This window comes from Hibiscus syriacus, unplaced genomic scaffold (assembly GCF_006381635.1).
Source record: "Hibiscus syriacus cultivar Baekdansim isolate YM2019G1 unplaced genomic scaffold, ASM638163v2 tig00004797_pilon, whole genome shotgun sequence".
In the NCBI taxonomy this organism is placed as follows: domain Eukaryota; kingdom Viridiplantae; phylum Streptophyta; class Magnoliopsida; order Malvales; family Malvaceae; genus Hibiscus; species Hibiscus syriacus.
In genome coordinates, this window is record NW_024062032.1 from 64,667 (window position 1) to 78,158 (window position 13,492).

A 13,492-nucleotide genomic window follows, 5' to 3' on the forward strand; every position below is an offset into this window, starting at 1 on the left:
ATAAGTTCATCAGCAGTTCCAGACTTATCAAAGTCATCCACTAAATTCTAGATCATACAAGGTACTTAGTTAACTTAGTATTCAAGTTTATCCCGATCACTTCGGAGTTTCCAGAGTATTTTGATCATTTTAACAATTTGGATACGTACATTACTTCCATTTAGTTCAACCTTTTCATTTTGGTATTGAAAGAATACTTAATAATTTAACGATAATTTGTCCTATTCTAGATTTATATCAATTTAATATAGTTTTAGGTCAAATAAGGTTGAACATATATCAACACCGCGATACTCGCTAATCATTTAGACTGATATTCTTCCAAATATTCACTTCTCAATACTGATTACTCTAGTTGAACTAGTCACCATCATGCCACCATTGGAACGAATATTGAGGAGATGAACACGTATCCCAATGATATTATTTATTTCTGTATTTCAATTGTATCCAGAGAGACCAACGAGCTTGGGTCGTGTTCCAATACCTTTAGAGGCAGTTCAATGCTTAGGTTTAAGGTGTTTTTAGGGTTTATCCAATGTCATTCACTTATTCCAAGTCGTTTCCACTATCACGGTACAAACAGTGACTTAAGCCAATTGGTAGGGTAATGGTTGACCACTTTATGATTCAGAGGCTCAAACCCCTCTAACCACCCTTTATTTTTTTTGTCAAGAGGATATGGGAAAATTACGAGACTGGTTCCTAAACTCTATACATATTCAAAATTAACCCAAAAACTTTAAAATTATTTATTTTGGTCCTTTAATTAAATAAAATAAATTAATTGCATTATATATATATATATATATTCGGGTGTGATAGGATTGCAACACCATACGCACGTTGCAGAAGGTAGAGATACGAAAATGTATAAGAGCTCTCTTATTCTAATGAAAGAGCAAAGAAAGATTGCCAAGTTTTATATTCTGCGGGGTTCAACAATTATACGAGATGAGCTATAATTTTCTCTTTCGTGGAAAAGGAGGATTTTGTGTTTAACAAAACAACCGTGGGCATAACATATTTTGGGGAGCATAAAAGAATTTTATTACATGGGAATAACATATTTGAGAAGAAAAAGAGAGTTCAATTCTTTGGGCCCAACATATTTGAGAAGAATAAAATTAAGTTTCGTGGGTGTAACAGAAAAGATAGAATCATCATTTATGATTGAGATAGTGTTGTGCAAAGTTAGCACTTATGATTTTCTTACTATTGTGAAGACTAAGTTCAAGCTTTGGAAAGATTTGAATTCAATTAGTAATCATTGTTGAAGAATACTATTTTAAAGAGTTTCATGGAAGAAGCGTAAAATATGTTCTCAAGGTGAAGAACTTGTTCGTTGATGTGAAGAATTGATATTATGTTGAGTTTAAGTGTTTTATCGAATTTGGGATTGTCTCAAACTTCTTGCACTTTTAGAATTCGTGTCAAGGTGGATATTGTTAGAATTTGACCCAGATTCAATTTGACTCAATTAATTAAGAAAAAATTAGAGAAAAAATAGAAACCTTATTTGATTCAAAGTGTGAAACCTTTTTTTTGTTTTATGTAGAAAACCTAGTTTTAGTAGATTTATACTTTATAATTTTCATTTGTAAATCAAGTATCTATCTCTATAAATATATACTAAGAATTATGGTTAGATTTTAGGTTGTCCATGATGACTATTATATTCTTTTTCTCTCGACATTAGTGAATTTCTCCTCTTCTGCCCGTGATTTTTCCTAAAAGGATTTTCCATGTAAAATTTTGGTGTCTCTTTATGGGTGTTCATTGTGCATGTCGTTATCTTCTAACAGTCTGCAAGTAAAAGAGGAATGTTGGGTTGTCAAACATTAAACGAACACGTTCACAATATTACAGAACATGTTCACTAACATTAGACGAATATGTTCACTAACATTAGACGAATATGTTCGTGAATGTTAAACGAACCGAACACTAACACCCTTAAAAATAAATAAACGAACACGGTATTAAAAATTTAAACGAACACGAAACAATATGAACACCTTAAAAATAAACAAACGAACAAAAATATAATTTTATTTGTTGAAGCACGGGTGATTTACACCTCTATTGGGATTTTATGAGGATCTCAAGTTGGCTTGTTATGAGAAAGATAATAGGTAGTTGATTTTCAACGTGAAACAAACATATTATTGGTGACCTTATCAAATCTACTATTTTTTTTTATCAATATTTGATTCTATTCCTGATTATTGCAGGATTGTTTACCTAAAGATTTGCATGACGAGATTACTTACGTTAGACCATATTTAATATAATAGCCCTTAGCCTTCTTGTTAAAAAATAAAAAGTCAAAATGATAATAATGAAACGTTTTATATATTTAAACGAACACAATTATATTATATCAATGATCGAGTTGGTAGTTTCGTACATCAAAATTGCAAGATTAAATAAAGATAATAATTGTCACCTACTGCTTAATTTATTACTTAAAGATTGTATTGTTATAAATTAATATTTAATAAATAGAAGCATTCTCTTTCTACTCCACATTCATATAACCCCATTTAATAATATGAATATATTTTAAATTTCAAAATTAAGTTTATTAGTTTTTCGGTACTGATAGTCTATTACAATCATTTAGTATCAATAATTTAGTTTGGTATAGATATCAATAAGTGAGTATCGATATTATGGTTTCTATACTCTTTGTTTGAGTATTTATACCCTTTGTTGAGTATCTATACTCCCTTAAATGATGTTGTGTAATATATTTTATCTTGTTCGATAAAATTTCTAAAAATTATTCGTTGTAACTACAAAATAAAATAAACAATATTACTCTTTATAAAAAGTCAATGGTAACATTTTTAAAATATTACAACTATTTATTTAATATTATCTATTTGAATATTACTATAATCAAAATATTACTTTTAAAAATTTTGTAAACAAAACTAATTAGACTAGTATATTTTATAAATATAACAAATGTTCTTAGTTTTTTTTAATTATTAAAATATATAAGATCTTTATATTATTAAAAATTAATAAAATTTTAATATTATATATTAATTTTTAAACAAGATTATATAAACATTATAATTATTTTAGTTAATATATAATTGTCACCTACTACTTAATTTATTATTAAACAATATTTTATTTTGATATTTGTAATTTCTCTATTTGACTAAAACATTTTTAAGTTTCTGAGTCATATTTATTTAATATGGTCTGATATTATATTGTAAATGCCATCATCAGTGATAATTACATTTAATTTTAATGTTAAAGATCGCATATCAATTACATGATTAATAATAGATATAATTACCTAATACTCAAATTATTATTAAAAATCGTCACTTGTATAATATATTATTTAAATAAATAACAGTATTTATCTTTTACTCAATCATATACTAACATATGTATATTTAAATTGTCAAATATTCAAGCAAGATTTCATTTGATTTTAAATCATATAAACATATATATATATTTAAATTGTCAAACATTATTCAACGTTGAAGTGACCAAAATTTAATAAAATAATAAGGTAACGTTATCAAAACTTAAGTTTTTTTGAATTTAGTGGGTAAAAGTGTACAAATATTAAAGTAAGTGACTATTCTGATAATTTATCCAACTTTTTAACTATTATTTATGGTATGATATTTGTCATATAATGACGTTTGTAATTATACACCAAAACATCATCGTCGCTGATATATTAATAATCAAGTTGGTAATTTCGTATCAAAATTACAAGATTAAATAAAGATATCTTGTTTGATATTATATTCCGTATGCCATAATCAGTAAAAAATAAATTTTAATTTCATGCTTGAAGATTGTGTATCATATTTAAAAGATTAAATAATATATATAATTTCCATCTATACTTAATTTATTATATTAAATCATCACTTGTATAATATTATTTAATAAATAAAATATTTATCTTTTACTCCAAAGTCATAGACTAATATATATTACCAAATTAAAATAATGGTTCCAATATTCGAGCAATATTTCATTTTGATTCTTTTATTACTATGTTGTTAAAATATAACATTGTTGTTGGTAAACGTTATCCACGTGAGGTAATATAAGATTTCTAATAGTGGACAAAGTTAAGGAATACAATGATAATCTTATTACCTCTTATTTTTCTAAGTAATGTTATATTTCATGAGAATAATAATTTAAACAATTTTATCTATCAAATTTATTGATTTTGTAAACTCAATCATTTAAACCAAATGAAATAATTGAATGACGAAGTACGAACCAAACGATTTTAGTGGTAAAAAATTGTGATATTTCGGGTTCGAGCAACATAAATGTTAGAGGTAATAAAAGATGTATTCAGATAAGAAAATATACACAGAGAAATGTTATCACATGCCTCATTAAAAACACACTTAAACTTAGTCAGAGGTTTAAAATAACGGTAAAGTATAGTAATGGTCACTGAACATTTCTGAAGCTTGCATTTAGGTCCCCCAACTTTTAAAACTTGCAATACAGTATCCTAACATGTATTCCATTTGTAATATGGTCCCTCAACTTAAACCACGTTTAGAAAATTAGGGTAAATTATATAAACGGTCATTGAACGTTTCAGGCACTTGAATTTAGGTCTCCCAACTTTTAAAACTTGCAAAACAGTCCTCAATTTCATTCTAAACCCCAATTTCCAAAGTAATTCAATTTCATTCTAAACCCTAAATTCCAAAATAATTCAATTCAATTTTAAACCTTAAATTCTAAAATACTTCAATTTAAGTTTTAGAATGTAATTGAATTATTTTGGAATTTAGGGTTTAGAATGAAATTAAGGTGTTTGAAATTTTGAACATGAATTTTACTATTTGACATATTTATTTCAATATAAATTTGACGTTATTTAACTGTTTATCATTTTTGAATAACAATATGCATTGATTAAACATCCCGAATAGCAAAATGGAAGCACTCTATTCGGTATTTCAACTTCCCATAAACTCTGCTCATTTCTTCAACTTTTGATTATATGAAATTCGGAACACTCATTTGGAGCATTATGATTTAAGTACCGCTATGTTCTTGCATGCTATTTTTTTATCAGATTTAAGCACCTAACCCTTCAGTGCTTACAGTGCGATCATTATGATTCACCTAAATTTGCTCATACAGTGATCATTTGATTTAGTAGAATCAATGGTTTAGATGAAATTGAATTACTTTGGAAATTGGGGTTATAATGAAATTGAGGACTTCTTTGCAAGTTTTAAAAGTTGGGAGACCTAAATTCAAGTGTTTGAAAAAATTCAATGACCGTTTAAATAATTTACCCTAATTTTCTAATAGTGGTTTAAGTTGGGGGACCATATTGCAAACGGAATAAAAATTAAATTTTATTAATGAGCCACATCACATACTAACGACATTCAACGTTCAAGTGACCAAAATTTAATAATTGATAATGTAAGTGACTAAAACTTAAGTTTTTGAATTTAATAGGTAAAAATGTACAAATATTAAAGTAATGATTCTGATATGTCCAACTTTTTAAATATTTATTTATTGTATGAGTATTTGTCATATAATGACGTTTGTAATTATACACCAAAACATCATCGTCACTGATAATATTAATAATCGAGTTGGTAATTTCGTATATCAAAATTACAAGATTAAATAAAGACAATAATTGTCAACTACTACTTAATTTATTATTAACAATATTTCATTTTGATTTTTTTTCATTTCTCCATTGACTAAAACTGTTTCAAGTTTCTTAGCCCCATATTTTATTTAATCTTGTTTGATTATATTCCTTATGCCATAATCAGTAATAATTAAATTTTAATTTAATGCTTGAAGATTGTATATCCTAAGATTAAAAAATAGATAATAATTTCCATCTAATACTTAAATTTATTATTATAAATCGACACTTGTGTAATATATTATTTAATAAATAATAAATTTATTTTTTACTCCAAAGTCTATATATAATGGGTCAAACATTATCCACGTGGGTAATATAAGATTTCTAATAGTGGACAAAGTTAAGGAATACAATGATAATCTTATTACCTCTTATTTCATGAGAATAATAATATTAGACAATTTTATCTATCAAATTTTATTGAAATAACATTACTTACAAAATAAGAGGTAATAAGATTATCATTGTATGACGAAGTACGAACTAAACGACTTCAGTAGTAAATAAATTGTGATATTTCAGGTTCAAACATCATAAATATTAGAGATAATAAAAGGTATGTATTCAGATAAAAAAAATATACAGAGAAATGTTATCACATACCTCATTAAAATCCACTTAAACCTACTCGGAGGTAAACAAATACATGATAACGCCTAAAAACATCGAACCCTAACCAATCAAACAAACACCATCACCCAGGCAACTATAAAACCCAAATCACAAATAGAAATCACTAGCCTTAGAGGTTCACGATATCAGCATGCACCAACGGCTCAACCAGCGGCCCAAACCACATTAAAAAATTACTTTATGAGATTTAAATGATGTTGTGTAATATATTTTATCTTGTCCTATAAATTTTCTAAAAATTATTCGTTATAACTACAAAATAAAATAAACAAGATTACTCTTTATAAAAAGTCAATATTAATATTTTTAAAATATTACAAAATTTATTAATATTGTCTATTTGAATATTACTATAATCAAAATATTACTTTTAAAAATTTTGTAAAAAAAACTAATTAGACTAGTATATTTTATAAATATAAAAAATGTTCTTAGTTTTGTTTTTTTAGTTATTAAAATAATAATAATATCTTTATATTATTAGAATATTAATAAATACATTTTAAATATTATATATTAATTTTTAGACAATATTAATTATATAAACATTTCATTACTTTTATTTAATTATATAATAATAATTGTCACCTACTACTTAATTTTTTATTAAACAAGATTTCATTTTGAGATTTTGTAATTTCTCTATTTGACTAAAACATTTTTATGTTTCCGAGTCCATATTTTATTTAATATGGTCTGCTATTATATATTGTAAATGCCATCATCAATGATAATTGCAATTTTCATTTTAATTTTAATGTTTAAAGATTGCATATCATAATTACATGTTTAAATAATAGATAATAATTACAAACTAATACTCAAATTATTATTAAAAATCGTCACTTTATAATATATTATTTAATAAAACAATATTTATCTTTTACTCAATCATTACTAAATATGTATATTTAAATTGTCAAATATTCAAGCAATATTTCATTTTTATTTTAAATCATCTAACTTTTTTATACGTTGTTATTAGAAAAACTTATCAGTCGGATAATATAAGATTCTTTTTAATAGCAGGGATGATTACAAAATAGTATCTTATCAAAAAAAATTTAACTGATTGATAAAGTACACCCTGTAAATGCAATCACTCGAACTCAAGACTATAAAGAGAAAACATTTTATTTTACCGCTGAAATCGCTTGATGAGTTCAGATAATATAAGATTCCTAATAGTTAACAAAGTTTTTAGGAATACAATAGTAATCTCATTACCTCTTATTTTCTTAGATAATATTACAACCTATTTTTCTTAGATAATATTACATTTAATGAGTAACAATATTTAGACAATTTTATCCAATTAATTTATTGATTTTATCAACTCAATCATTTAAACCAAATAAAATGGAAAATTAAAAAATTAAATAACTAATTAGACATTGTCGTAACCGTCTTTCGGTTGGGCCCCGGAATTGGGCTTCGACTTGAAAAATGGATTGGAGTCGCCACCGATTATTTATTTAAAAATAAATAGTTAATCGGATACCTTTATCTTACCTGATCTGCGTCTTACCAAAGATATGTCGGATTCGGGAGTCGGTTACAGCTAAGGAAGGATTAGCACCCTTGAACTGCCCTTTCGGTACTATGTAATTTCCAGTTGTCTTTAATTAAGAAAGTTGTAAATTTAAATTAAAATGTAAATGACGATCCAAATTACATACCTTAGATTGCTTAATTGTACCCTTAAAAGATCGAGACATATATTAGATAAGGAATGCAAAATAAAAACCTAAGGTAAAATGGAAAACAAATAAGATGAGAAAAATATAAAATATAAAAATGATGGCAATAATATAAGATATAAACAATAAAAAAATAAAAAGATATATATATAGTAATAAAAAATAAAAAAAAACTAAAAAACTAAAAATAAATAAATAACTATAATCAAATATGTACAATAAAATAAAAAAAGGAATAATAAATAAATGAAAAATAATAAAGGTGAAATAAATCACATACAAATGTAAAATGATATGAATTAAATAAAATGTCCATATGTATATAAAAAAATGTAAAATAATAGTGTATAAGGTAAATTAATGAAAAACATAATAAATTAATTCCTATATAATAATAGCTAAATATGGGAGAGAGGGAAACATATATAATAATAGAAAAATTAAATAATAATTATAGCATATAAGTAAAATAAATAAAGTTAATAAAAACATATAATATTAATACCCATATATATAATAACTAATATGAGAGGGAGAAAAAAAATCTATAATAGTAATAGAAAAACTAAATAATGAAGGTAAATATAATAAGAACAAAAAGTAAAGAAATATAATAAAATACAAAATGTATACATATATATATATATATATATATATATATATATAATATAACATATAAGTAAAATAATAATATACTAATAATACGTATATACGAGTGTAAAAAAACTAATAATAATATAAATATATATAAACATTATATGTAATATAAAAAGATAATTAAATAAAATTAAAATCCAGGAAAAGGGTCAAATTGAAAGAACTATAAGTTAGGGGGTCAAAATTCAAAGCAATATTAAGGGTTAATTTCAATTTGGGGGGTGAAATAACTCTTCACAAGATACGAGGGACCAAAAGGGTAGTTTACCCTAATTATTACAAAACGCGGATCGATATAAACATGGATCAAATGTTTTTTAATTCATTTTCTCTTTTTCTTCGCCCGGAGCACCCCATCTCTTCTTTTCTCTGCCTTGTTCTTTTCTCGCGCCGTTGAATCGCGACGGCCGCCGTTCATCGGCGGCAAAACCCGTTTTTTTTCTGTTTTCCAAAGCTTTTTAAATCTAGTTTTCAAAAACCAAAATATTTTTTATAAAAAACGAGCCTCGGGGTCTAGATCTACAAAGAAGATCCGACCAGCCCTCCGTTCATCGGCTAAAATGCTCTTTTTGGGTTTTTTTCGAACCAAAGCTTAACGAAGACACAAGACAAGGAAAAAAACACGCAAAAGTATGAACTTTTTACCTTTCCTTTCGAAATATTTGCACGAAACCTTCGAAGAAAATTCTGAATGCTTGGTGTGTCTTGCTGGTAATTTGCTTATGACTTGCTTGTATTCAGTATCAAAAATTCTCCCTTTTACAATCGAATTACACGTATTTATACTAGAAAAAAAAACCTATTTTTAGTTTGATTTCCGAGTCCTACTCGATCTAAACTAACGGTTTGTTTGCTATTTTTCCGGTGTCCCAACCATCCACGTTGTTGCGGTTGTTGCATGAGGGATGGTGTGCCTTGAAACTCGGCGCTGGATGCGTGAAAGGAAAGCTGGAGCGGCGTGCGGCGCTGGAATGATGCTGAAGCAATTAGGGTTTTCAGACAACCCTTATGTGTCATCTGCTTCGGACCGTTGGATCTCACTTAGATCCAACGGTCAAGATGCTTGACGGCTGGATGAAGATTGAGAGATTAGGGGTTACACAACCCTAATCCATACTGGTTTGGGCAGCTGGGTCACTTGGGTCACGTGGGATTTGGGCCATTACTGTTGGGCCTGTAAAATGAGAGAAGAGAAAAAAAATGTAAATAACATATATATATTATAACTTATAACATAATATATATTATATATGTATGTATTATGAGGGACGATTTAAGTGTCTTCAGTTGCCCCTCTTTGCTCATTATCCGTGTAATGAAAATAGAGCAAAGATTAAAAGACACAAATTTCGTCTACAACTATCCTTTGTCATAGAGTTGAATTCGATCATGAAATGACTCCCTTGTCGTGAGGTTGAGTCAAACTGGAAGATTCTGAGTATGAGTCCTTCGTTGTGAAGTTTGGCTTCGAGTTAGATATCCTCCTTCGTGGAGTTGAAATCTACTCTTGAGCAAATTGTGTTGTTTCGAGTCCAATATCCTTCGTTGTGAAGTTGAAATTGGCTCTGAAATTGAGAAATGTTTGTTGACAACAGCGTTTCGTCGTGAGTTGAACTTGCGTTGTCTAGAGTCCAATATCCTTCGTTGTGAAGCAGCAATTGGCTCTGAAATTGAGAATGTTCGTTGATAACCAGCGGTCCCTTCGTCGTGAAGTTGAACTTGCGTTGTCTGGAGTCCAATATCCTTCGTTGTGAAGTTGAAATTGGCTCTGAAATTGAGAAATGTTCGTTGACAACCAGCGGTCCCTTCGTCGTGAAGTTGAGCTTGCGTTATCTGGAGTCCAATATCCTTCGTTGTGAAGTTGAAATTGGCTCTGAAATTGAGAAATGTTTGTTGACAACCAGCGGTCCCTTCGTCGTGAAGTTGAACTTGTGTTGTCTGGAGTCCAATATCCTTCGTTGTAAAGTTGAAATTGGCTCTGAAATTGAGAAATGTTTGTTGACAACCAGCGGTCCCTTCGTCGTGAAGTTGAACTTGTGTTGTCTGGAGTCCAATATCCTTCGTTGTGAAGTTGAAATTGGCTCTGAAATTGAGAAATGTTTGTTGACAACCAGCGGTCCCTTCGTCGTGAAGTTGAACTTACGTTGTCTGGAGTCCAATATCCTTCGTTGTGAAGTTGAAATTGGCTCTGAAATTGAGAAATGTTGTTGACAACCAGCTGTCCCTTCTCGTGAAGTTGAACTTGTTGTCTGGAGTCCAATATCCTTCGTTGTGAAGTTGAAATTGGCTCTGAAATTGAAAATATTGTTGACAACCAGCGGTCCCTTCGTGTGAAGTGAACTTACGTTGTCTGGGTCCAATATCCTTCGTTGTGAAGTTGAAATTGGCTCTGGGTAAACCTGCAAAGATATGCATATGTGATTTATGGATGTCTGGTCTTAGGTATGCCTAAAATGCATATGCAACATATGTTATTCTGAGCTCTGGAGAGTTCTCCGGTGGCCTGTCGTTGTTGATCGGCTTCTGGGTACCTGTACTTTTCAATGAATCTTTGTACAGTAATATGCGATTTCTTTCATAAAAATAAATAAACCATTAGGTTTAATCTAATTCAAGATGCTCAAAAGGAATTGGAGGAAAGATGGTCTTTATTCATAAGGGAGGAGAAGAACAAATAATACATGGCAAACATTCTAGAAAACGAATACACAATGATGTGTAAATGAATGTCTTAGATCTCGATAACGTGGCACTTCTGAGTTGAAAAGCCGTTTGGTGACTTTGAATGCAGCCTTTGCCAAAGGATCTTTGAAATGCGACAACGTTTGGGAGGGTGCAACATTTCTCCGATTTGTTGAGTTCGTAGAAGATTCATGTGCCGGGATGTTTCCACCGTTGATATCCAAATCGCCCTTTCCGGGTTTTCAACTTGGACCCATGCTTAGTTGCAAGACGCCCTTTGCGGGTTTTCATCTTGAACCCACCTTATTTTCTCTTCTTTTTTTAATTTAGGGGCCCTTTCGGGTTTTCACCCCAAACGTTTTTTTTTTTTCAATTAGGACGCCCTCTCGGGTTTTCATCCTAAGCGAAGTATTTCTTGACTGCGTCCGAGTTAATGGGATGTGGCAGCTCAGGTCCGTCCATTTCAGCCAGGATAAGGGCTCCTCGGAGAAAGCCTTCTTCACGACATAAGGTCCTTCCCAATTTGGCGTCCACTTTCCTCGGAAATCTTTCTGGACTGGCCAAATTCTTTTTAGCACTAGATCCCTTCACGGAATATTCTCGGGTGCACCTTTTTGTCGTGTGCTCGGATCATTCGTTTCTGATAGATTTGACCATGATGAATGGCTTTCAGTCTTTTTTCATCTATCAGATTAAGCTGATCATATCTGGATTGTGCCCACTCTGCATCATCTAGTTTGACTTCTGACAAGACCCTGAGAGACGGAATCTCGACTTCAATGGGTAGCACTGCTTCCATTCCATAGGCTAGTGAAAATGGAGTTACCCCAGTCGATGTACGTACCGAGGTTCGATAAGCGAACAAAGCAAAAGGCACTTCTCATGCCAGTCTTTGTAGGTTTCAGTTGTTTTCTCCACTATCTTCTTAATATTTTGTTTGCTGCTTCTACTGCTCCGTTCATCTTTGGTCTGTAAGCAGTGGAATTGTGATGTTTTATGTTGAACTGTTCGCAAGCAGTACTCATCATCTTGTTGTTCAAGTTTGTTGCGTTATCGGTGATAATCCTTTCAGGTAGACCATACCGACATATAATTTCTTTCTTCAGAAACTTGCAAATAGTGGATTGAGTGACACTGGCGTATGACGCAGCCTCTACCCATTTCGTGAAATAATCAATTGCTACGAGAATGAAACGGTGACCATTCGAAGCCTTCGGATGGATTTGCCCGATAACGTCCATGCCCCACACGGAAAAAGGCCATGGTGACGTCATTACATGAAGTGGATGGGGTGGAACATTTATCTTGTCTCCATAAATCTGACATTTATGACATCTCTAGCATAGTTGATGCAATCACTTTCCAGTGTGGACCAAAAATATCCGCATCTCATTATTTGTCTTGACATCATATGCCCATTTGCATGTGCTCCACAAACCCATCATGTACTTCTTCCACTATCATTTTTGCCTCTTCAGCATCGACGCACCTTAACAGAACTTGGTTATGGCTTTTCTTGTATAAAACCTCTCTGTCAGGACATATCCAGCTGCCAACCTTCTAAGGGTTCTCTTCTCGATTTCAGTGGTTTTTCTGGATAACTCTGATGCTTGATATACTGCAGAATGTCGTAGTACCAAGGCTTAGTGTCTTTCACTTCTTCAATTTGGTAACAATGAGCTGGGTATCATACGACTGCATGTTAATTGGCATCATTTCAGGCTCCCCGCCAGCCTTGAATGTGGCTGCCAAGGTAGCTAGAGCGTCAGCCATTTGATTTTCTTCTCTAGGCACGTAGTGGAAGGTGACTTCGTCGAACTCTTCGAGTAGATTCAACACTAGTTTTCGGTACTCTAACAGCTTTATATCCTTGGTTTCCCACTCTCCTCGGAGCTGATAGATTACTAAGGCTGAGTCTCCATACACCCGTAAAGTCTTTATATTTTGCCCCAGTGCAGCCCGAATTCCCAAGACACATGCTTCATATTCTGCCATGTTATTGGTACAATCAAAGTTCAGTCTGCTGGTAAATGGGTAGTGACTCCCTTCTGGGGAGACTAGAATTGCCCCGATGCCATGTCCTAGTGCGTTTGATGCCCCATCGAAGTGCATTCTC